Source organism: Malaclemys terrapin, chromosome 18 (assembly GCF_027887155.1).
Source record: "Malaclemys terrapin pileata isolate rMalTer1 chromosome 18, rMalTer1.hap1, whole genome shotgun sequence".
Classification (NCBI taxonomy): domain Eukaryota; kingdom Metazoa; phylum Chordata; order Testudines; family Emydidae; genus Malaclemys; species Malaclemys terrapin.
The window spans coordinates 63446-85697 of record NC_071522.1 but is presented as its reverse complement, the minus strand read 5'-3'; the positions used below and the strand labels follow the sequence as shown (position 1 = coordinate 85697).

The following is a 22252-nucleotide window of genomic DNA, read 5'->3' as shown; positions in this document are numbered from 1 at the left end:
ATAAATCCATGGTACGCCCACATTTTGAATACTGTGTGCAGATGTGGTCACCCCATCTCAAAAAAAGATATATTGGAATTGGAAAAGATTCAGAAAAGGGCAACAAAAATGATTAGGGGTATGGAACGGCTTCCGTATGAGGAGAGATTAATAAGACTGGGACTTTTCAGCATGGAAAAGCGACGGCTAAGGGGAGATATGATTGAGGTCTATAAAATCATGACTGGTGTAGAGAAAGTAGATAAGGAAGTGTTGTTTACTACTTCTCATAATACAAGAACTAGGGGTCACCAAATGAAATTAATAGGCAGCAGGTTTAAAACAAATAAAAGCAAGTATTTCTTTATACAATGCACAGTCAACCTGCGGAACTCCTTGCCAGATGATGTTGTGAAGGCCAAGACTATAACAGGGTTCAAAAAAGAACTAGATAAGTTCACGGAGGATAAATGCATCAATGGCTGTTAGCCAGGAGGGGCAGGGATGATGTCCCTAGCCCCTGTTTGCCAGAAACTGGGAATGGGCGACAGGGGATGGATCACTTGATGATTCCCTGTTCTGTTCATTAGCTCTAGGGCACCTGGCACTGACCACTGTGGGAAGACAGGATACTGGGCTAGATGGACCTTGGGCCTGACGCGGTAGGGCCATTTTTACGTTCTTATGACTTTTATTGGAAGTCCTCAGGAGCAGCTGCTGCTGCCCTGCTCCCATACAAACTGCGCTCTGTGCTCCCAGCCGATCAGAGCGCAAGGTAAGGGGAACACCTGTGAGGGCAGCGCCCCCAGCCCCTGCAGCTGTGCTGTTAACTGAACTACAGGGTTGTTTGGGTGCATCATGGGGCTGGAGAAGCAGGTGTTGCTATTCCCGGGTTGTTCAGAGGAGATACAAAGGCAGGGATTTGGGGCTGTCTCTTACGTGGAACATGAACCAGGAGTTGTTAATGTTAGAGATGGCATAGACTAGAGCAGGGGCAGGGCCTGTCTCTTTATTCCCTTTGGGTACAGCGCCTAACACAATGGGGTCATGGGCCATTTGCTACGATAATTCAGATAATAAATCAGTGTTCTGCATTGCAAGGCCCGCGAGTCAGTGGCGGCTCCCATCGAGCCTAAGTGCGCTAAATTCCCTCTAAGCTGCGTGGCCGCGCAGCTGGCTATAACTAGCTGTGCAGCAGCTCTAAAGGGCCACACGGCAGGGACCTGAAGAGGGGAGAGGTAGGGAGTGGGTGGGAACTGGGGAGGGGAGCAAGTTGGGGCTTGCAGGGCTGCTGTGGGCCTCTCCCGAGGCCCAGAGCTCCCTGCTGCTCGCAAGGGGGAGAGCGAGCCTTTCTCCGGAGCCCCATGCTCCCTCCCTGTCGGCCCTCCTGCTGCGGGGAGTCCTCCGGCACCAGCCCTAGGGCAGCCTGCCTGCACCCCAAACTGCTCATGCCTGGCCCCACCCTAGAGCCTGAACCCCCAGTCAGAACTCTCCTCCACCCCCCGCATCCCAAGCCTCTGCCCCAGCCCTGAGCCCTCTCCTGAACCCTGCATCCCAAACCTCTGCTCCAGCCTTAAGCTCCTCCCACACCCCAAACCCCTCATCCACACCTCCACCCCAGACCCCTGACGAAGGAAATGCTTTGTGCATTACCCCGTGTGGCCACACAGTGTCACTATTGCTCAATGAAGGAATTGCTCTGTGCATTACCCCGTGTGGCCACACGGTGTCACTGTTCCTTATTAAAAAGAACAAGGAGTCTGGTGTCACCTTAAAGACTAACAGATTTATTAGGGCATAAGCTTTTGTGGGTAAAAACCTCACTTCTTCAGATGCATAGAGTGAAAGTTACAGATGCAGGCATTATATACTGACACATGGAGAGCAGGGATTTACTTCGCAAGTGGAGAACCAGTGTTGACAGGGCCAATTCAATCAGGGTGGATGTAGTCCACTCCCAATAACAGATGAGGAGTGTCAATTCCAGGAGAGGTAAAGCTGCTTCTGTAATGAGCCAGCTACTCCCAGTCCCTATTCAAGCCCAGATTAATTGTGTTAAATTTGCAAATGAATTTTAGTTCTGCTGTTTCTCTTTGAAGTCTGTTTCTGAAGTTTTTTTGTTCAATGATAGTGACCTTTAAATCTGTACTAGAATGACCAGGGAGATTGAAGTGTTCACTTACTGGCTTATGTATGTTGCCATTCCTGATGTCCGATTTGTGTCCATTTATTTTTTTGCGGAGGGACTGTCCGGTTTGGCCAATGTACATGGCAGAGGGGCATTGCTGGCACATGATGGCATATATAACTTTAGTGGATGTGCGGGTGAATGAGCCCTTGATGGTGTGGCTGATGTGGTTGGGTCCTCTGATGGTGTCGCCAGAGTAGATACGGGGACAGAGTAGGCAACGAGGTTTGCTATAGGGATTGGTTCCTGGGTTGGTGTTTCTGTGGTGTGGTGTGTAGTTGCTGGTGAGTATTTGCTTCAGGTTGGGGGGTTGTCTGTAAGCGAGGACTGGCCTGCCTTCCAAGGTCTGTGAGAGTGAGGGATCATTTTCCAGGATAGGTTGTAGATCGTGGATAATGCGCTGGAGAGGTTTTAGCTGAGGGCTGTATGTGATGGCCAGTGGTGTTCTGTTATTGTCCTTGTTGGGCCTGTCCTGTAGTAAGTGATTTCTGTGTACCCGTCTTGCTCTGTCAATCTGTTTCCTCACTTCCCCAGGTGGGTATTGTAGTTTTACGAATGCTTGATAAAGATCTTGTAGGTGTTTGTCTCTGTCTGAGGGTTTGGAGCAAATTCGGTTGTATCTTAGGGCTTGGCTGTAGACAATGGATCGTGTGATGCGTCTTGGATGGAAGCTGGAGGCATGTAGGTACGTATAGCGGTCAGTAGGTTTCCGGTATAGGGTGGTGTTTATGTGACCATCACTTATTTGCACTGTAATGTCCAGGAAGTGGATCTCTTGTGTGGACTGGTCCAGGCTGAGGTTGATGGTGGGGTGGAAATTGTTGAAGTCCAGGTGGAATTCTTCAGGGGCCTCCTTTCCGTGGGTCCATATGATGAAGATGTCATCAATGTAGCGCAAGTAGAGGAGGGGCACTAGGGGACGAGAGCTGAGGAAGCGTTGTTCTAAGTCAGCCATAAAAATGTTGCCATACTGTGGGGCCATGCGGGTACCCATAGCAGTGCCACTGACTTGAAGGTATAAGTTGTCCCCAAAGCTGAAGTGGTTGTGGGTGAGGGCAAAGTCACAAAGCTCAGCCACCAGGCATGCTGTGGCCTCATCAGGGATACTGTTCCTGACAGCTTGTAGTCCATCCTCATGTGGAATATTGGTGTAAAGTGCTTCTACATCCATGGTGGCCAGGATGGTGTTTTCAGGAAGAACACCAATGCATTGTAGTTTCCCCAGGAAGTCGGTGGTGTCTCGAAGATAGCTGGGAGTGCTGGTAGCGTAGGGTCTGAGGAGAGATAATCCTGCTGTAAGAGTGCCAATGCCTGAGATGATGGGGCGTCCAGGGTTTCCGGGTTTATGGATGTTGGGTAGCAGATAGAATACACCTAGTCGGGGTTCTGGGGTTTTGGACCCAACCACATCAGCCACACCATCAAGGGCTCATTCACCCACACATCCACTAATGTTATATATGCCATCATGTGCCAGCAATGCCCCTCTGCCATGTACATTGGCCAAACCGGACAGTCCCTCCGCAAAAGAATAAATGGACACAAATCGGACATCAGGAATGGTAACATACATAAGCCAGTAAGTGAACACTTCAGTCTCCCTGGTCATTCTATTACAGATTTAAAAGTCACTATCATTGAACAAAAAAACTTCAGAAACAGACTTCAAAGAGAAACAGCAGAACTAAAATTCATTTGCAAATTTAACACCATTAATCTGGGCTTGAATAGGGACTGGAGTGGCTGGCTCATTACAGAAGCAGCTTTTCCTCTCCTGGAATTGACACCTCCTCATCTGTTATTGGGAGAGGACTACATCTACCCTGATTGAATTGGCCCTGTCAACACTGGTTCTCCACTTGCGAAGTAATTCCCTGCTCTTCATGTGTCAGAATATAATGCCTGCATCTGTAACTTCCACTCTATGCATCTGAAGAAGTGAGGATTTTACTCACAAAAGCTTATGCCCCAATAAATCTGTTAGTCTTTAAGGTGCCACCAGACTCCTAGTTATTTTTGTAGATACAGACTAACACGGCTACCCTCTAATACTTGTTCCTCCTTAAGGAAATTCTCGTGCATTACCCCACGTGGCCACACAGTGTCACTGTTGCTCCTTAAGGAAATGCTCATGCATTACCCCACATGGCCACACAGTGTCACTGTTGCTCCATGAAGGAAATGCTCTGTGCTTTACCTCGCGTGGCCACACAGTGTCACTGTGGCACCATATAGAAAATGGTTTGTGCATTACCCCACGTGGCCACCCAGTGTCACTGTTACTCCTTAATGAAATGGTCTCTGCATTACCCCACGTGGCCACACAGGGTCCCTGTTGCTCCATGAAGGAAATGTTCTGTGCATTTCCCCGCATGGCATTACGGTGTCACTGTTGCTCCATAAAGGAAATGCTCTGTGCATTACCCTGTGTGACCACCCAGTGTCAATGTTGCTCCATGCAGGAAATGCTCTGTGCATTACCTTCGGTGGCCACACAGTGTCACTGTTGTTCCATGAAGGAAATGCACTGTGCATTACCCCACGTGGCCACACAATGTCATTGTTGTTCCTTAAGGAAATGCTCGTGCATTACCCCAAGCGGCCACCTACTGTCACTGTTGCTCCATGAAAGACATTCTCTGTGCATTACCTCGCTTGGCCACCCTGTGTCACTGTTACTCCTTAAGGAAATGCTCTCTGCATTACCATGCATGGCCACACAGTGTCACTGTTCCTCCATGAAGGAAATGCTCTGTGCATTACCCCACCTGGCCACATGGTGTCACTGTTGCTCCATGAAGGAAATTCTCTGTGCATTTCCTTGGATTGCCACACAGTGTCACTGTTGCTCCTTAAGGAAATGCTCGTGCATTACTCCAGGTGGCCACACAGTGTCACTTTTGCTACTTAAGGAAATGCTCTGTGTTTTATCTCGCGTGGCCACACAGTGTCACTGTTGTTCGATGCAGAAAATGCTCTGTGCATTACCTCGCATGACCACATGGTGTCACTGTTGTTCCTTGAAGGAAATGCTCTGTGCATTATCTTCGATGGCCACAAAGTGCCACTGTTGCTCCATGTAGAAAATGCTCTGTGCATTACCCCGCCTGACCACACAGTGTCACTGTTTTTCCAGGAAGGAAATGCTCTGTGCATTACCACACGTGGCCACATAGTGTCACTGTTGCTCCGTGAAGGAAATGTCCTGTGCATTACCTAACATGGCCACACAGTGTCACTGTTGCTCCATGAAGGCAATGCTCTGTGCATTTCCTTAGATTGCCACACAGTGTCACTGTTGCTCCTTAAGGAAATGCTCGTGCATTACTCCAGGTGGCCACACAGTGTCACTTTTTCTCCTTAAGGAAATGCTCTGTGTTTTATCTCGCGTGGCCACACAGTGTCACTGTTGTTAGATGCAGAGAATACTCTGTGCATTACCTCGCATGACCACATGGTGTCACTGTTGCTCCTTGAAGGAAATGCTCTGTGCATTATCTTCGATGGCCACACAGTGTCACTGTTGTTCGATGCAGAAAATGCTCTGTGCATTACCCCGCGTGGCCACACAGTGTCACTGTTGCTCCATGTAGAAAATGCTCTGTGCATTACCCCGCGTGGCCACACAGTGTCACTGTTGTTCGATGCAGAAAATGTTCTGTGCATTACCCCGCATGGCCACACAGTGTCACTGTTGCTCCATGAAGGAAATGCTCTGTGCATTACCCCGCGTGGCCACACAGGGTCACTGTTGCTCCATGAAGGAAATGCTCTGTGCATTACCCCGCGTGGCCACACAGTGTCACTGTTGCTCCTTAAGTAAATGCTCTCTGCATTACCCGGCATGGCCACAGAGTGTCACTGTTGCTCCATGAAGGAAATGCTCTGTGCATTACCCCGCGTGGCCACACAGTGTCACTGTTGTTCCATGCAGGAAATGCTCCGTGAATTACCTTGGATGGCCACACAGTGTCACTGTTGCTCCATGTAGAAAATGCTCTGTGCATTACCCCGCGTGGCCACACAGTGTCACTGTTGCGCCATGAAGGAAATGCTCCGTGCATTACCTTGGATGGCCACACAGTGTCACTGTTGCTCCATGAAGGAAATGCTCTGTGCATTACCACACGTGGCCACATAGTGTCACTGTTGCTCTATGAAGGAAATGCCCTGTGCATTACCTAACATGGCCACACAGTGTCACTGTTGCTCCATGAAGGAAATGCTCTGTGCATTTCCTTGGATTGCCACACAGTGTCACTGTTGCTCCTTAAGGAAATGCTCGTGCATTACTCCAGGTGGCCACACAGTGTCACTTTTGCTCCTTAAGGAAATGCTCTGTGTTTTATCTCGCGTGGCCACACAGTGTCACTGTTGTTCGATGCAGAGAATACTCTGTGCATTACCTCGCATGACCACATGGTGTCACTGTTGCTCCTTGAAGGAAATGCTCTGTGCATTACCCCGCGTGGCCACTCAGTGTCACTGTTGCTCCATGAAGGAAATGCTCTGTGCATTACCCCGCGTGGCCACTCAGTGTCACTGTTGCTCCATGAAGGAAATGCTCTGTGCATTACCCCGAGTGGCCACACAGTGTCACTGTTGCTCCTTAAGTAAATGCTCTCTGCATTACCCGGCATGGCCACACAGTGTCCCTGTTGCTCCATGAAGGAAATGCTCTGTGCATTACCTTGGATGGCCACACAGTGTCACTGTTGCTCCATGAAGGAAATGCTCTGTGCATTACCCCGCGTGGCCACACAGTGTCACTGTTGCTCCATGTAGGAAATGCTCTGTGGATTACCCTGCGTGGCCACACAGTGTCACGGTTGTTCGATGCAAAAAATGCTCTGTGCATTACCCCGCGTGGCCTCACAGTGTCACTGTTGCTCCATGAAGGAAATGCTCTGTGCATTACCCCGCGTGGCCACACAGTGTCACTGTTGCTCCTTAAGTAAATGCTCTCTGCATTACCCGGCATGGCCACACAGTGTCCCTGTTGCTCCATGAAGGAAATGCTCTGTGCATTACCTTGGATGGCCACACAGTGTCACTGTTGCTCCATGAAGGAAATGCTCTGTGCATTACCCCGCGTGGCCACACAGTGTCACTGTTGCTCCATGAAGGAAATGCTCTGTGGATTACCCCGCGTGGCCACACAGTGTCTCTGTTGTTCCAGGTTGGAAATGCTCTGTGCAGTACCTCACATGGCCACACAGTGTCACTGTTGTTCGATGCAGAGAATACTCTGTGCATTACCTCGCATGACCACATGGTGTCACTGTTGTTCCTTGAAGGAAATGCTCTGTGCATTATCTTCGATGGCCACAAAGTGTCACTGTTGCTCCATAAAGACTAACAGATTTATTTGGGCATAAGCTTTCGTGAGTAAAAACCTCACTTCTTCGGATGCAACAGTGAGGTTTTTACTCACGAAAGCTTATGCCCAAATAAATCTGTTAGTCTTTAAGGTGCCACCAGACTCTTTGTTGTTTTTGTAGATACAGACTAACACGGCTACCCCCTGATACTTGTTGCTCCATGTAGAAAATGCTCTGTGCATTACCCCGCCTGGCCACACAGTGTCACTGTTGTTCCATGAAGGAAATGGTCCATGCATTACCTTGGATGGCCACACAGTGTCACTGTTGCTCCATGTAGAAAATGCTCTGTGCATTACCCCACGTGGCCACACAGTGTCACTGTTGCTCCATGTAGAAAATGCTCTGTGCATTACCCCACGTGGCCTCACAGTGTCACTGTTGCTCCATGAAGGAAATGCTCTGTGCATTACCACACGTGGCCACGTAGTGTCACTGTTGCTCCATGAAGGAAATGCCCTGTGCATTACCTAACATGGCCACACAGTGTCACTGTTGCTCCATGAAGGAAATGCTCTGTGCATTTCCTTGGATTGCCACACAGTGTCACTGTTGCTCCTTAAGGAAATGCTCATGCATTACTCCAGGTGGCCACACAGTGTCACTTTTGCTCCTTAAGGAAATGCTCTGTGTTTTATCTCGTGTGGCCACACAGTGTCACTGTTGTTCGATGCAGAGAATACTCTGTGCATTACCTCGCATGACCACATGGTGTCACTGTTGCTCCTTGAAGGAAATGCTCTGTGCATTATCTTCGATGGCCACACAGTGTCACTGTTGTTCGATGCAGAAAATGCTCTGTGCATTACCCCGCGTGGCCACACAGTGTCACTGCTGCTCCATGAAGGAAATGCTCTGTGCATTACCCCGCGTGGCCACACAGTGTCACTGTTGCTCCATGAAGGAAATGCTCTGTGCATTACCCCGCGTGGCCACAGAGTGTCACTGTTGCTCCTTAAGTAAATGCTCTCTACTTTACCCGGCATGGCCACACAGTGTCCCTGTTGCTCCATGAAGGAAATGCTCTGTGGATTACCCCGCGTGGCCACAGTGTCCCTGTTGCTCCATGAAGGAAATGCTCCATGCATTACCTTGGATGGCCACACAGTGTCACTGTTGCTCCATGTAGAAAATGCTCTGTGCATTACCCCGCGTGGCCACACAGTGTCACTGTTGCTCCATGAAGGAATACCCCGCGTGGCCACACAGTGTCACTGTTGCTCCATGAAGGAAATGCTCTGTGCATTACCCCACGTGGCCACAGAGTGTCCCTGTTGCTCCATGAAGGAAATGCTCTGTGCATTACCCCGCGTGGCCACACAGTGTCACTGTTGCTCCTTAAGTAAATGCTCTCTGCTTTACCCGGCATGGCCACACAGTGTCCCTGTTGCTCCATGAAGGAAATGCTCTGTGCATTACCCCGCGTGGCCACACAGTGTCACTGTTGTTCCAGGAAGGATATGCTCTGTGCAGTACCTCATATGGCCACACAGTGTCACTGTTGTTCGATGCAGAGAATACTCTGTGCATTACCCCGCCTGGCCACACGGTGGCACTGTTTTTCCATGAAGGAAATGCTCCGTGCATTACCTTGGATGGCCACACAGTGTCACTGTTGCTCCATGTAGAAAATGCTCTGTGCATTACCCCGGGTGGCCACACAGTGTCACTGTTGCTCCATGAAGGAAATGCTCTGTGGATTACCCCGCGTGGCCACACAGTGTCCCTGTTGCTCCATGAAGGAAATGCTCCATGCATTACCTTGGATGGCCACACAGTGTCACTGTTGCTCCATGTAGAAAATGCTCTGTGCATTACCCCGCGTGGCCACACAGTGTCACTGTTGCTCCTTAAGTAAATGCTCTCTGCATTACCCGGCATGGCCGCACAGTGTCCCTGTTGCTCCATGAAGGAAATGCTCTCTGCATTACCCCGCGTGGCCACACAGTGTCACTGTTGTTCCATGAAGGAAATGCTCCGTGCATTACCTTGGATGGCCACACAGTGTCACTGTTGCTCCATTTAGAAAATGCTCTGTGCATTACCCCGCGTGGCCACACAGTGTCCCTGTTGCTCCATGAAGGAAATGCTCCATGCATTACCTTGGATGGCCACACAGTGTCACTGTTGCTCCATGTAGAAAATGCTCTGTGCATTACCCCGCGTGGCCACACAGTGTCACTGTTGCTCCATGAAGGAATACCCCGCGTGGCCACACAGTGTCACTGTTGCTCCATGAAGGAAATGCTCTGTGCATTACCCCACGTGGCCACAGAGTGTCCCTGTTGCTCCATGAAGGAAATGCTCTGTGCATTACCCCGCGTGGCCACACAGTGTCACTGTTGCTCCTTAAGTAAATGCTCTCTGCTTTACCCGGCATGGCCACACAGTGTCCCTGTTGCTCCATGAAGGAAATGCTCTGTGCATTACCCCGCGTGGCCACACAGTGTCACTGTTGTTCCATGAAGGAAATGCTCCATGCATTACCTTGGATGGCCACACAGTGTCACTGTTGCTCCATGTAGAAAATGCTCTGTGCATTACCCCGCGTGGCCACACAGTGTCACTGTTGCTCCATGAAGGAAATGCTCTGTGCATTACCCCGCGTGGCCACACAGTGTCACTGTTGCTCCATGAAGGAAATGCTCTGTGCATTACCCCGCGTGGCCACTCAGTGTCACTGTTGCTCCATGAAGGAAATGCTCTGTGCATTACCCCGAGTGGCCACACAGTGTCACTGTTGCTCCTTAAGTAAATGCTCTCTGCATTACCCGGCATGGCCACACAGTGTCCCTGTTGCTCCATGAAGGAAATGCTCTGTGCATTACCTTGGATGGCCACACAGTGTCACTGTTGCTCCATGAAGGAAATGCTCTGTGCATTACCCCGCGTGGCCACACAGTGTCACTGTTGCTCCATGTAGGAAATGCTCTGTGGATTACCCTGCGTGGCCACACAGTGTCACGGTTGTTCGATGCAGAAAATGCTCTGTGCATTACCCCGCGTGGCCACACAGTGTCACTGTTGCTCCATGTAGAAAATGCTCTGTGCATTACCCCGCGTGGCCACACAGTGTCACTGTTGCTCCATGTAGAAAATGCTCTGTGCATTACCCCGCGTGGCCTCACAGTGTCACTGTTGTTCGATGCAAAAAATGCTCTGTGCATTACCCCGCGTGGCCTCACAGTGTCACTGTTGCTCCATGAAGGAAATGCTCTGTGCATTACCCCGCGTGGCCACACAGTGTCACTGTTGCTCCTTAAGTAAATGCTCTCTGCATTACCCGGCATGGCCACACAGTGTCCCTGTTGCTCCATGAAGGAAATGCTCTGTGCATTACCTTGGATGGCCACACAGTGTCACTGTTGCTCCATGAAGGAAATGCTCTGTGCATTACCCCGCGTGGCCACACAGTGTCACTGTTGCTCCATGAAGGAAATGCTCTGTGGATTACCCCGCGTGGCCACACAGTGTCACTGTTGCTCCATGAAGGAAATGCCCTGTGCATTACCTAACATGGCCACACAGTGTCACTGTTGCTCCTTAAGGAAATGCTCGTGCATTACTCCAGGTGGCCACACAGTGTCACTTTTGCTCCTTAAGGAAATGCTCTGTGTTTTCTCTCGCGTGGCCACACAGTGTCTCTGTTGTTCCAGGTTGGAAATGCTCTGTGCAGTACCTCACATGGCCACACAGTGTCACTGTTGTTCGATGCAGAGAATACTCTGTGCATTACCTCGCATGACCACATGGTGTCACTGTTGTTCCTTGAAGGAAATGCTCTGTGCATTATCTTCGATGGCCACAAAGTGTCACTGTTGCTCCATGTAGAAAATGCTCTGTGCATTACCCCGCCTGGCCACACAGTGTCACTGTTGTTCCATGAAGGAAATGCTCCATGCATTACCTTGGATGGCCACACAGTGTCACTGTTGCTCCATGTAGAAAATGCTCTGTGCATTACCCCACGTGGCCACACAGTGTCACTGTTGCTCCATGTAGAAAATGCTCTGTGCATTACCCCACGTGGCCTCACAGTGTCACTGTTGCTCCATGAAGGAAATGCTCTGTGCATTACCACACGTGGCCACGTAGTGTCACTGTTGCTCCATGAAGGAAATGCCCTGTGCATTACCTAACATGGCCACACAGTGTCACTGTTGCTCCATGAAGGAAATGCTCTGTGCATTTCCTTGGATTGCCACACAGTGTCACTGTTGCTCCTTAAGGAAATGCTCTGTGTTTTATCTCGTGTGGCCACACAGTGTCACTGTTGTTCGATGCAGAGAATACTCTGTGCATTACCTCGCATGACCACATGGTGTCACTGTTGCTCCTTGAAGGAAATTCTCTGTGCGTTATCTTCGATGGCCACAAAGTGTCACTGTTGCTCCATGTAGAAAATGCTCTGTGCATTACCCCGCGTGGCCACACAGTGTCACTGTTGTTCCAGGAAGGAAATGCTCTGTGCAGTACCTCACATGGCCACACAGTGTCACTGTTGTTCGATGCAGAGAATACTCTGTGCATTACCTCGCATGACCACATGGTGTCACTGTTGCTCCTTGAAGGAAATTCTCTGTGCGTTATCTTCGATGGCCACAAAGTGTCACTGTTGCTCCATGTAGAAAATGCTCTGTGCATTACCCCGCCTGGCCACACAGTGTCACTGTTGTTCCATGAAGGAAATGCTCCGTGCATTACCTTGGATGGCCACACAGTGTCACTGTTGCTCCATGTAGAAAATGCTCTGTGCATTACCCCACGTGGCCACACAGTGTCACTGTTGCTCCATGAAGGAAATGCTCTGTGCATTACCACACGTGGCCACATAGTGTCACTGTTGCTCGATGAAGGAAATGCTCTGTGCATTTCCTTGGATTGCCACACAGTGTCACTGTTGCTCCTTAAGGAAATGCTCGTGCATTAGTCCAGGTGGCCACACAGTGTCACTTTTGCTCCTTAAGGAAATGCTCTGTGTTTTATCTCGTGTGCCCTCACAGTGTCTCTGTTGTTCCAGGAAGGAAATGCTCTGTGCAGTACCTCTCATGGCCACACAGTGTCACTGTTGTTCGATGCAGAGAATACTCTGTGCATTACCTCGCATGACCACATGGTGTCACTGTTGCTCCTTGAAGGAAATGCTCTGTGCATTATCTTCGATGGCCACAAAGTGTCACTGTTGCTCCATGTAGAAAATGCTCTGTGCATTACCCCGCCTGGCCACACAGTGTCACTGTTGCTCCTTAAGTAAATGCTCTCTGCATTACCCGGCATGGCCGCACAGTGTCCCTGTTGCTCCATGAAGGAAATGCTCCATGCATTACCTTGGATGGCCACACAGTGTCACTGTTGCTCCATGTAGAAAATGCTCTGTGCATTACCCCGCGTGGCCACACAGTGTCACTGTTGCTCCATGAAGGAATACCCCGCGTGGCCACACAGTGTCACTGTTGCTCCATGAAGGAAATGCTCTGTGCATTACCCCACGTGGCCACAGAGTGTCCCTGTTGCTCCATGAAGGAAATGCTCTGTGCATTACCCCGCGTGGCCACACAGTGTCACTGTTGCTCCTTAAGTAAATGCTCTCTGCTTTACCCGGCATGGCCACACAGTGTCCCTGTTGCTCCATGAAGGAAATGCTCTGTGCATTACCCCGCGTGGCCACACAGTGTCACTGTTGTTCCATGAAGGAAATGCTCCATGCATTACCTTGGATGGCCACACAGTGTCACTGTTGCTCCATGTAGAAAATGCTCTGTGCATTACCCCGCGTGGCCACACAGTGTCACTGTTGCTCCATGAAGGAAATGCTCTGTGCATTACCCCGCGTGGCCACACAGTGTCACTGTTGCTCCTTAAGTAAATGCTCTCTGAATTACCCGGCATGGCCACACAGTGTCCCTGTTGTTCCAGGAAGGATATGCTCTGTGCAGTACCTCATATGGCCACACAGTGTCACTGTTGTTCGATGCAGAGAATACTCTGTGCATTACCCCGCCTGGCCACACGGTGGCACTGTTTTTCCATGAAGGAAATGCTCCGTGCATTACCCTGGATGGCCACACAGTGTCACTGTTGCTCCATGTAGAAAATGCTCTGTGCATTACCCCGCGTGGCCACACAGTGTCACTGTTGCTCCATGAAGGAAATGCTCTGTGCATTACCCCGCGTGGCCACACAGTGTCACTGTTGCTCCATGAAGGAAATGCTCTGTGCATTACCCCGCGTGGCCACACAGTGTCACTGTTGCTCCTTAAGTAAATGCTCTCTGAATTACCCGGCAGGGCCACACAGTGTCCCTGTTGTTCCAGGAAGGATATGCTCTGTGCAGTACCTCATATGGCCACACAGTGTCACTGTTGTTCGATGCAGAGAATACTCTGTGCATTACCCCGCCTGGCCACACGGTGGCACTGTTTTTCCATGAAGGAAATGCTCCGTGCATTACCTTGGATGGCCACACAGTGTCACTGTTGCTCCATGTAGAAAATGCTCTGTGCATTACCCTGCGTGGCCACACAGTGTCACTGTTGCTCCATGAAGGAAATGCTCTGTGGATTACCCCGCGTGGCCACACAGTGTCCCTGTTGCTCCATGAAGGAAATGCTCCATGCATTACCTTGGATGGCCACACAGTGTCACTGTTGCTCCATGTAGAAAATGCTCTGTGCATTACCCCGCGTGGCCACACAGTGTCACTGTTGCTCCATGAAGGAAATGCTCTGTGCATTACCCCGCGTGGCCACACAGTGTCACTGTTGCTCCTTAAGTAAATGCTCTCTGAATTACCCGGCATGGCCACACAGTGTCCCTGTTGTTCCAGGAAGGAAATGCTCTGTGCAGTACCTCATATGGCCACACAGTGTCACTGTTGTTCGATGCAGAGAATACTCTGTGCAATACCCCGCCTGGCCACACGGTGGCACTGTTTTTCCATGAAGGAAATGCTCCATGCATTACCTTGGATGGCCACACAGTGTCACTGTTGCTCCATGTAGAAAATGCTCTGTGCATTACCCCACGTGGCCACATTGTGTCACTGTTGCTCCATGAAGGAAATGCCATGTGCATTACCTAACATGGCCACATAGTGTCACTGTTGCTCCATGAAGGAAATGCTCTGTGCATTTCCTTGGATTGCCACACAGTGTCACTGTTGCTCCTTAAGGAAATGCTCATGGATTACTCCAGGTGGCCACACAGTGTCACTTTTGCTCCTTAAGGAAATGCTCTGTGTTTTATCTCGAGTGGCCACAGAGTGTCACTGTTGTTCGATGCAGAAAATGCTCTCTGCATTACCCGGCATGGCCACACAGTGTCCCTGTTGCTCCATGAAGGAAATGCTCTGTGCATTACCCCGCGTGGCCACACAGTGTCACTGTTGTTCCAGGAAGGAAATGCTCTGTGCAGTACCTCACATGGCCACACAGTGTCACTGTTGTTCGATGCAGAGAATACTCTGTGCATTACCTCGCATGACCACATGGTGTCACTGTTGCTCCTTGAAGGAAATTCTCTGTGCGTTATCTTCGATGGCCACAAAGTGTCACTGTTGCTCCATGTAGAAAATGCTCTGTGCATTACCCCGCCTGGCCACACAGTGTCACTGTTGTTCCATGAAGGAAATGCTCCGTGCATTACCTTGGATGGCCACACAGTGTCACTGTTGCTCCATGTAGAAAATGCTCTGTGCATTACCCCACGTGGCCACACAGTGTCACTGTTGCTCCATGAAGGAAATGCTCTGTGCATTACCACACGTGGCCACATAGTGTCACTGTTGCTCGATGAAGGAAATGCTCTGTGCATTTCCTTGGATTGCCACACAGTGTCACTGTTGCTCCTTAAGGAAATGCTCGTGCATTAGTCCAGGTGGCCACACAGTGTCACTTTTGCTCCTTAAGGAAATGCTCTGTGTTTTATCTCGTGTGCCCTCACAGTGTCTCTGTTGTTCCAGGAAGGAAATGCTCTGTGCAGTACCTCACATGGCCACACAGTGTCACTGTTGTTCGATGCAGAGAATACTCTGTGCATTACCTCGCATGACCACATGGTGTCACTGTTGCTCCTTGAAGGAAATGCTCTGTGCATTATCTTCGATGGCCACAAAGTGTCACTGTTGCTCCATGTAGAAAATGCTCTGTGCATTACCCCGCCTGGCCACACAGTGTCACTGTTGCTCCTTAAGTAAATGCTCTCTGCATTACCCGGCATGGCCGCACAGTGTCCCTGTTGCTCCATGAAGGAAATGCTCTCTGCATTACCCCGCGTGGCCACACAGTGTCACTGTTGTTCCATGAAGGAAATGCTCCGTGCATTACCTTGGATGGCCACACAGTGTCACTGTTGCTCCATTTAGAAAATGCTCTGTGCATTACCCCGCGTGGCCACACAGTGTCACTGTTGCTCCTTAAGGAAATGCTCTGTGCATTACCACACGTGGCCACATAGTGTCACTGTTGCTCCATGAAGGAAATGCCCTGTGCATTACCTTGGATGGCCACACAGTGTCACTGTTGCTCCATGAAGGAAATGCTCTGTGCATTTCCTTGGATTGCCACACAGTGTCACTGTTGCTCCTCAAGGAAATGCTCGTGCATTACTCCAGGTGGCCACACAGTGTCACTTTTGCTCCTTAAGGGAATGCTCTGTGTTTTATCTCGCGTGGCCACACAGTGTCTCTGTTGTTCCATGAAGGAAATGCTCTGTGCAGTACCTCACATGGCCACACAGTGTCACTGTTGTTCGATGCAGAGAATACTCTGTGCATTACCTCTCATGACCACATGGTGTCACTGTTGTTCCTTGAAGGAAATGCTCTGTGCATTATCTTCGATGGCCACAAAGTGTCACTGTTGCTCCATGAAGGAAATGCCCTGTGCAGTACCTCACATGGCCACACAGTGTCACTGTTGTTCGATGCAGAAAATGCTCTGTGCATTACCTCGCAAGGCCATACGGTGTCACTGTTGTTCCTTAAGGAAATGCTTGTACATTACCCCGTGTGGCCAGAAAGTGTCACTTTTGCTCCATGCAGTCGATGCCTGCCGGCAGTGGACCCCATGCGTCCCCCGGCTCCTTCCTCGCTGCGCTCAGGCTTTGCGGCTCCCGGGAATGTGAGCTGCCACCATTGCTGCCACTCCAAAGAGCAGGCTCCGGGCCCCGCGCCCCGGCAGTGGCTCACATGCCCGGGAGCCACAGACCCCGAGCACAGGAAGTGGGGAGCTGGGGGGCGCACGGGGGCCTCTGCCCGCATGCATCTGCTGCAGCTGCTGGCGCCCCCAGGGGGGCCGCCTGTCCGCACCCTGGGCAGGAGGGGCAAGGGGCATGGCTGCTCCCCACTAGCGGCGCTGCCGCCTTTGCAGGGCTCCTCCCCCCCGCGCCGCACCGGCTCCTCCATGGTGGGGGCTCGCTGCCCCCTGCAAGCCGATGTTCTGGCTCTCTGGTGTCTCCGGAAGGCGGTTCCTCCCTGCCAAGCCAGGTCACTGCTTTTTGGCACCCCTTAGGGCCATCCTTAGGATTTATCGGTCCCTATGCATTATTATTAAACTGGTGCCCCTATGACTGACGGCAGCCTGAGCTTGCAGCTTGGCGGGGGCGGAAGGTCAAAGCAGAAAGAATAATGTCACCGCTGCTCCAGGAGAAACACAGTCTGTATGTTACCCTGTCTGCCCACCGGATGGCATTGATGGTCCAAGGCAGACAGCCCATACCCCGGCTGGCCACCGAGTATCAGTGCAGCGCTGTGGTGGGGAAATGATATCTGCCTTACCCTGAGTGGCCACGTAGTGTCTGTGTTGCTCCACGAGGGAAATGCTTTGTGCTTTGCCGCGAGTGGCCACCAAGTGTCACTGCTGCTGCATGGGGGACATGCTCTGTGCATTGCTGTGATTGGCCACTGGGTGTCATTGTTGCTCCAGGGCAACTACATTCTGAAAAATACCCCAGGTGGCCTCTAAGATACATGTGTGGTAAAGGCTGAGTACAGATGTCTGCTTCCCTTTAGGTGGGGTTCGGTTTGTAATAAAAGTTTTCATCCTTGTTCTGGGTGCAGAGGGAGAATTTCTCTATATTGGGAGCAGTTGATCTTCCTGGACAGGGAGGAGCATGTTCACCTGAGCAGAGGCCTGGAACCGGAAAGGTGAGTACTGGTGCTGAGTTTGTCTTTCTTCCTATGTGTCTCTCTCTGAGCTCTCATATGTTGGCCAACATACTCTCTCTCTCCCCTTGTCCTGTCTCCTTGCATAGAACATGGGCAATGGTGCATGCTCACAGTCTTGGTCTGGGGCGTCTGCAACCCACTGGGGCATTGGGAGGGGGAAGAGAAACATGATGGTACTAGATCCTCCATTGGTAGTGGTGGGGGTGACTGTGGGAGTTGACTGTCACTGTTCATCAAGTGGGGCTGATGTACAGTGGATGGGAGAGGGAGGGCAGTATCTCATACACCAATAGACCTTTGGGCAGTGATGGCTCCTGCTTGGGTTATATGCTGTGTTTGCAGAGGAATCGCCCAGGACCCCAGCCAGAGGAGAAACTGGAAGAAGTGAACCTGAGCAGCCTGGACATCCTTGTAAGCAGAGATGAACAGTCCTCCGCTTTCTGTCTTCTGCATGACTGGCTGTGAGTGAACAATTATGGCACTCTATTGCTCATCCGTACCACTCTAGTTTTCTTCCACCATTCTCCTGCTGCTCTCTGGCCCTGCTGTATCACGGCACGCAGTGTCACTGTTGCTCCTTAAGGAAATGCTCTGTGCATTACCCCAGGTGTCCACCCAGTGCCACTGTTGCTCCATGGGGGAAATGCTTTGTGCATTACCTGGATTAGCCACCCAGTGTCACTGTTGCTTTATTTGGGAAATGCTCTGTGCAACTATACAGAGTGTCCACCCGGTGTCAATATTGCTCCATGAAGGAAATGCTCTCTGATTACCCGGGGTGGCCACGCAGTCTCATTTTTGCTTCATGAGAGAAATGTTCTGTGCATTTACACTGAGTGGCCACCGGGCGTCACTGCTGTTCCACAGGGGAAAAGCTCTGTCCATTTCCCCGATTGGCCATCTAGTGTCTCTGTTGCTCCATGAAAGAAATGCTCTGTGCAGTTGTCCAACTGGCCGCCCAATGTCACTGCTGCTTCTTAAGGGATTACTCTGAGGGTACTGCAGATGACAACACAGTGTCACTGTTGATCAATGGGGGAAATTCTTTGTGCATTACCCCTTGTGGCCACCTAGTTAGTCTTGCTCCCTGAAATGCTTTGTGAATTACCTGGATTAGCCACCCAGTGTCACTGTTGCTCCCTTTGGAACTACTTTGTGCATTACCTCGAGTGGCCACCAGGTGCCACTCCTGCTCCCTGAAATGTTTTCTTTATTACCTGGATTAGCCAACAGGTGTCACTGTTGCTCCAGTAGGGTAAGGCTTTGTGCATTACCCAAAGTGGCCACATGGTGTCATTATTACTTCATGTGGGAAATGCTCTGTGCAATTACACCGAGTGGCCACCTGGTGTCACTGTTACTGCCTAAGGGAAATGCTTTGTGCATTCCCCTGACGGGCCACCTGGTATCACTGTTGCTCCACTAGAGAAATGATCACTCAATTTCTGTTCATCCAGTGGGGCTGATGTAGATGGGATGGGAGAGGGAGGCAGGGATGAGGGCAAGATTTCACACACCAATAGAGATTTGTGTAGTGATGGCTCATGCTTGGCTTTTGCAGCTGCGCTTGCAGAGGAATTGGCCAGGAGCCCCAGCCACAGGAGAAGCTGATACAAGTGGACCTGAGCAACCTGGAAATCCTTCTAAGCAGATATGAACAGTCCCCAGGTTTCCGCCTCCCAGATAATTGGCTCTGAGTAAGAGGTCAGTGCTTTGAATTCCTCATGTGTGCTCCCTCTAGTTTCTTCACGGGCCGTGTGCTTCCTCGTTGGGTAGGGGCTCTGTGGTATCAAGGCTGCGGAGGGTCCAGAGTCTACTCTGCAGAGTGATTATGTCGGGTGCTGTTAAGGGGGCCAATACAGGGAGGAGAAAAGGGAAAGAGACCTGAACCCTGATTACAGGGCAGTCACCCTTTCGTTAGTAAGATATTCCTCCTTTACACAAGGCGGGGGAGGAGTCACCAGTGTGAAAAGATCTGGAAATGAACAGGTAAGGGAGGGATCCTGCTGAGTGTCCCCTTTCCAATCAATCCTCCATCCCTCAGCAACACCCTTCCCGACTTATCTCCTACCCCAACAAGAAAATGACAACTTTGTGCGCCCTAACCTTTAAAAGAAAAGACCCCTCTGACTTGTGACGCGGTCCTGTTAGTAGGGTTAGATGCACCCACGTGCCGGCTCTGAATACCACCGCATCTACCTACATCTCAACATCAACACATTTCAGAAAGGACCGCCACATCAATCTCTTCAAAGGTAGCCCGAGGAATCTCCTCTCTTTATCACCAAAGAGACACAAGGCCAGGAATTCGGACACAACTAACGGAGCTGTCCGAATCCCTGCAGTTGGCGCTCGTCAGTCCGACAGCGTTCTTTCTTGTGCACAAGAAAACAAAGGGTGAAAGTTGTGGTTGGTTGAGCGGTGTAAATTGGGCAGGGCAAAAGGACTTGAGGAAGGATTACACGGAAGTGAGGGTCCGAAAGGAGCCCCCCAACTCCCCTGTTCATTTCCAGACTTTGTGACGTTTGCTTGGTTGGGCCATTTCTTGGCTTTTTTGAGAAAAGGGGCGAATTTTCCACGGCCTCCGCCATCCCCTTACAGCCACCCCTTCGCCACACCATGTTCCATCTGACCGGGATAGGTCCCGAGTAAGATTTCACTTCAAATCTCAAAAAAGCCAAGTAGAAATCATTCTGTGGGAATTTACTGTGACTAAGAGAAAGAGAAGTTCAACCCTTCTCAAGTGGTGGAGGGTCGGGGGGAGTCGCTAAGCCACAGGCACGGAAAGGCTCCCCTAGCTTAAGCGTGAGAGGTATAAGACCTTACACCCTGGTTACAGGGCAGTCATTTTGCCGGGCCTGTCAAAGTGACCAGTTAATTTGCATGGCAAAGGAGACCGAAACCCTCCTTACAGGGTGGTCCTTAAGCCTGGGGTCTTCCAATGGGCCAGAGGGAAAAGCGCTGTAAAGGAGAGACCTCCGTTCCCTCAGAAATGAGTGGTCTCGTTGCCCAGCGAGTGCCAACGGCCCAAGAGGAGTTAGAAAGGGGAGACCTGCACCCTTCTGACAGGGAGAGGTCAACGGCACGGGGCATTTTAAAGGCTAGGTCCTAAGGAGCTCAAACCCACAGAGACCTCAACCCTTTTTAAAGGGGGCTCGCTCCGCCTCAGCTATGGAAGGGATCCATAAAGCATTTTGGTTGGTAAGGAATGGACCTTGATCCTTGTTTACAGGGAGGTCCTTTTACCGGGCACCTGAAGGGGGATTAAGCCTGTGAGGAGAAGTGTCGAACCCGATCCCTCGGTACAGGGGTGCGGTGTGTGCTGTGTGTGCGGTGTGTGCAGCCGTTGGCCGTGGCTTTTTCTTCCCTTTTCCTGCAGTTTCTTTGGTGCTTGTGTCATCTTGTTCATTTTGTCCTTTGAGTTGCTAGAAAGAGAGAGGTGAAGCGGGTTAGGTGTGGCTCAGTAGAGAGCACGTGTACAAGGTAGATTCAGATGACATTGGCAAGGTACTCGGCCCTGCCGGAAATTACCCTAATTCCTTCTTTTCGGCACCGATCTCTTTCAGAACGCAGGAGAGCTTGCGGCAGAAGGCGGGTCCAGGTGGATGCAGAGGACGCGGGCTTTGACTTGGCTGAGTGCGTGAGTGAGGAGGGCACGGGACAGGTAGTAGGACAAACCCTGAACCCTCTCAAGAGGCTGGTTTCTAGAACTACCTTCCAAATGGCAGTGTTACCTTGTGAAAGACAGGGAAAGACCCACACCCTAGTTAGAGGGCGCTCACTTTGGACCTTGGCGTGAAGAGGGCCAATGTAGGGAGGAGAAAAGGGAAAGCGACCTGAACCCTGATTACAGGGCAGTCACCCTTTTTTTAGTCAAATATACCTCCTTTACACTGTTGGGGTGGGGGAGTCCTGAATGTGAAAAGATCTGGAAATGAACAGGTAAGGGAGGGATCCTGCTGAGTGTCCCCTTTCCAATCAATCCTCCATCCCTCAGCGACACCCTTCCCGACTTACCTCCTACCCCACCAAGAAAATGACAACTTTGTGCCCCCTACCTTTACCAAAAAAGACCCCTCTGACTTGTGACGCGGTCCTGTTAGTAGGGTTAGGTGCACCCACGTGCCGGCTCTGAATACCACCGCATCTACCTACATCTCAACATCAACACATTTCAGAAAGGACCGCCACATCAATCTCTTCAAAGGTAGCCCGAGGAATCTCCTCTCTTTATCACCAAAGAGACACAAGGCCAGGAATTCGGACACAACTAACGAAGCTGTCCGAATCCCTGCAGTTGGCGCTCGTCAGTCCGACAGTGTTCTTTCTTGTGCACAAGAAAACAAAGGGTGAAAGTTGTGGTTGGTTGAGCGGTGTAAATTGGGCAGGGCAAAAGGACTTGAGGAAGGATTACACGGAAGTGAGGGTCCGAAAGGAGCCCCCCAACTCCCCTGTTCATTTCCAGACTTTGTGACGTTTGCTTGGTTGGGCCATTTCTTGTCTTTTTTGAGAAAAGGGGCGAATTTTCCACGGCCTCCG

General features: G+C 50.7%; 1 long non-coding RNA gene across 2 annotated transcripts in view; it reads left to right on the top strand.

Moving 5' to 3' along the window:
- Window positions 1–21349, top strand: part of LOC128825717 (uncharacterized) — a 99252-nt gene extending 77903 nt beyond the window's left edge. For both annotated transcript variants that reach the window (XR_008442706.1, XR_008442707.1), the window contains 4 exons: window positions 17606–17692; window positions 18056–18174; window positions 19275–19417; window positions 21280–21349. This is a non-coding gene — a long non-coding RNA (uncharacterized LOC128825717). The remainder of the gene's footprint in view (window positions 1–17605; window positions 17693–18055; window positions 18175–19274; window positions 19418–21279) is intronic.
- Window positions 21350–22252: the final 903 nt, after the last annotated feature.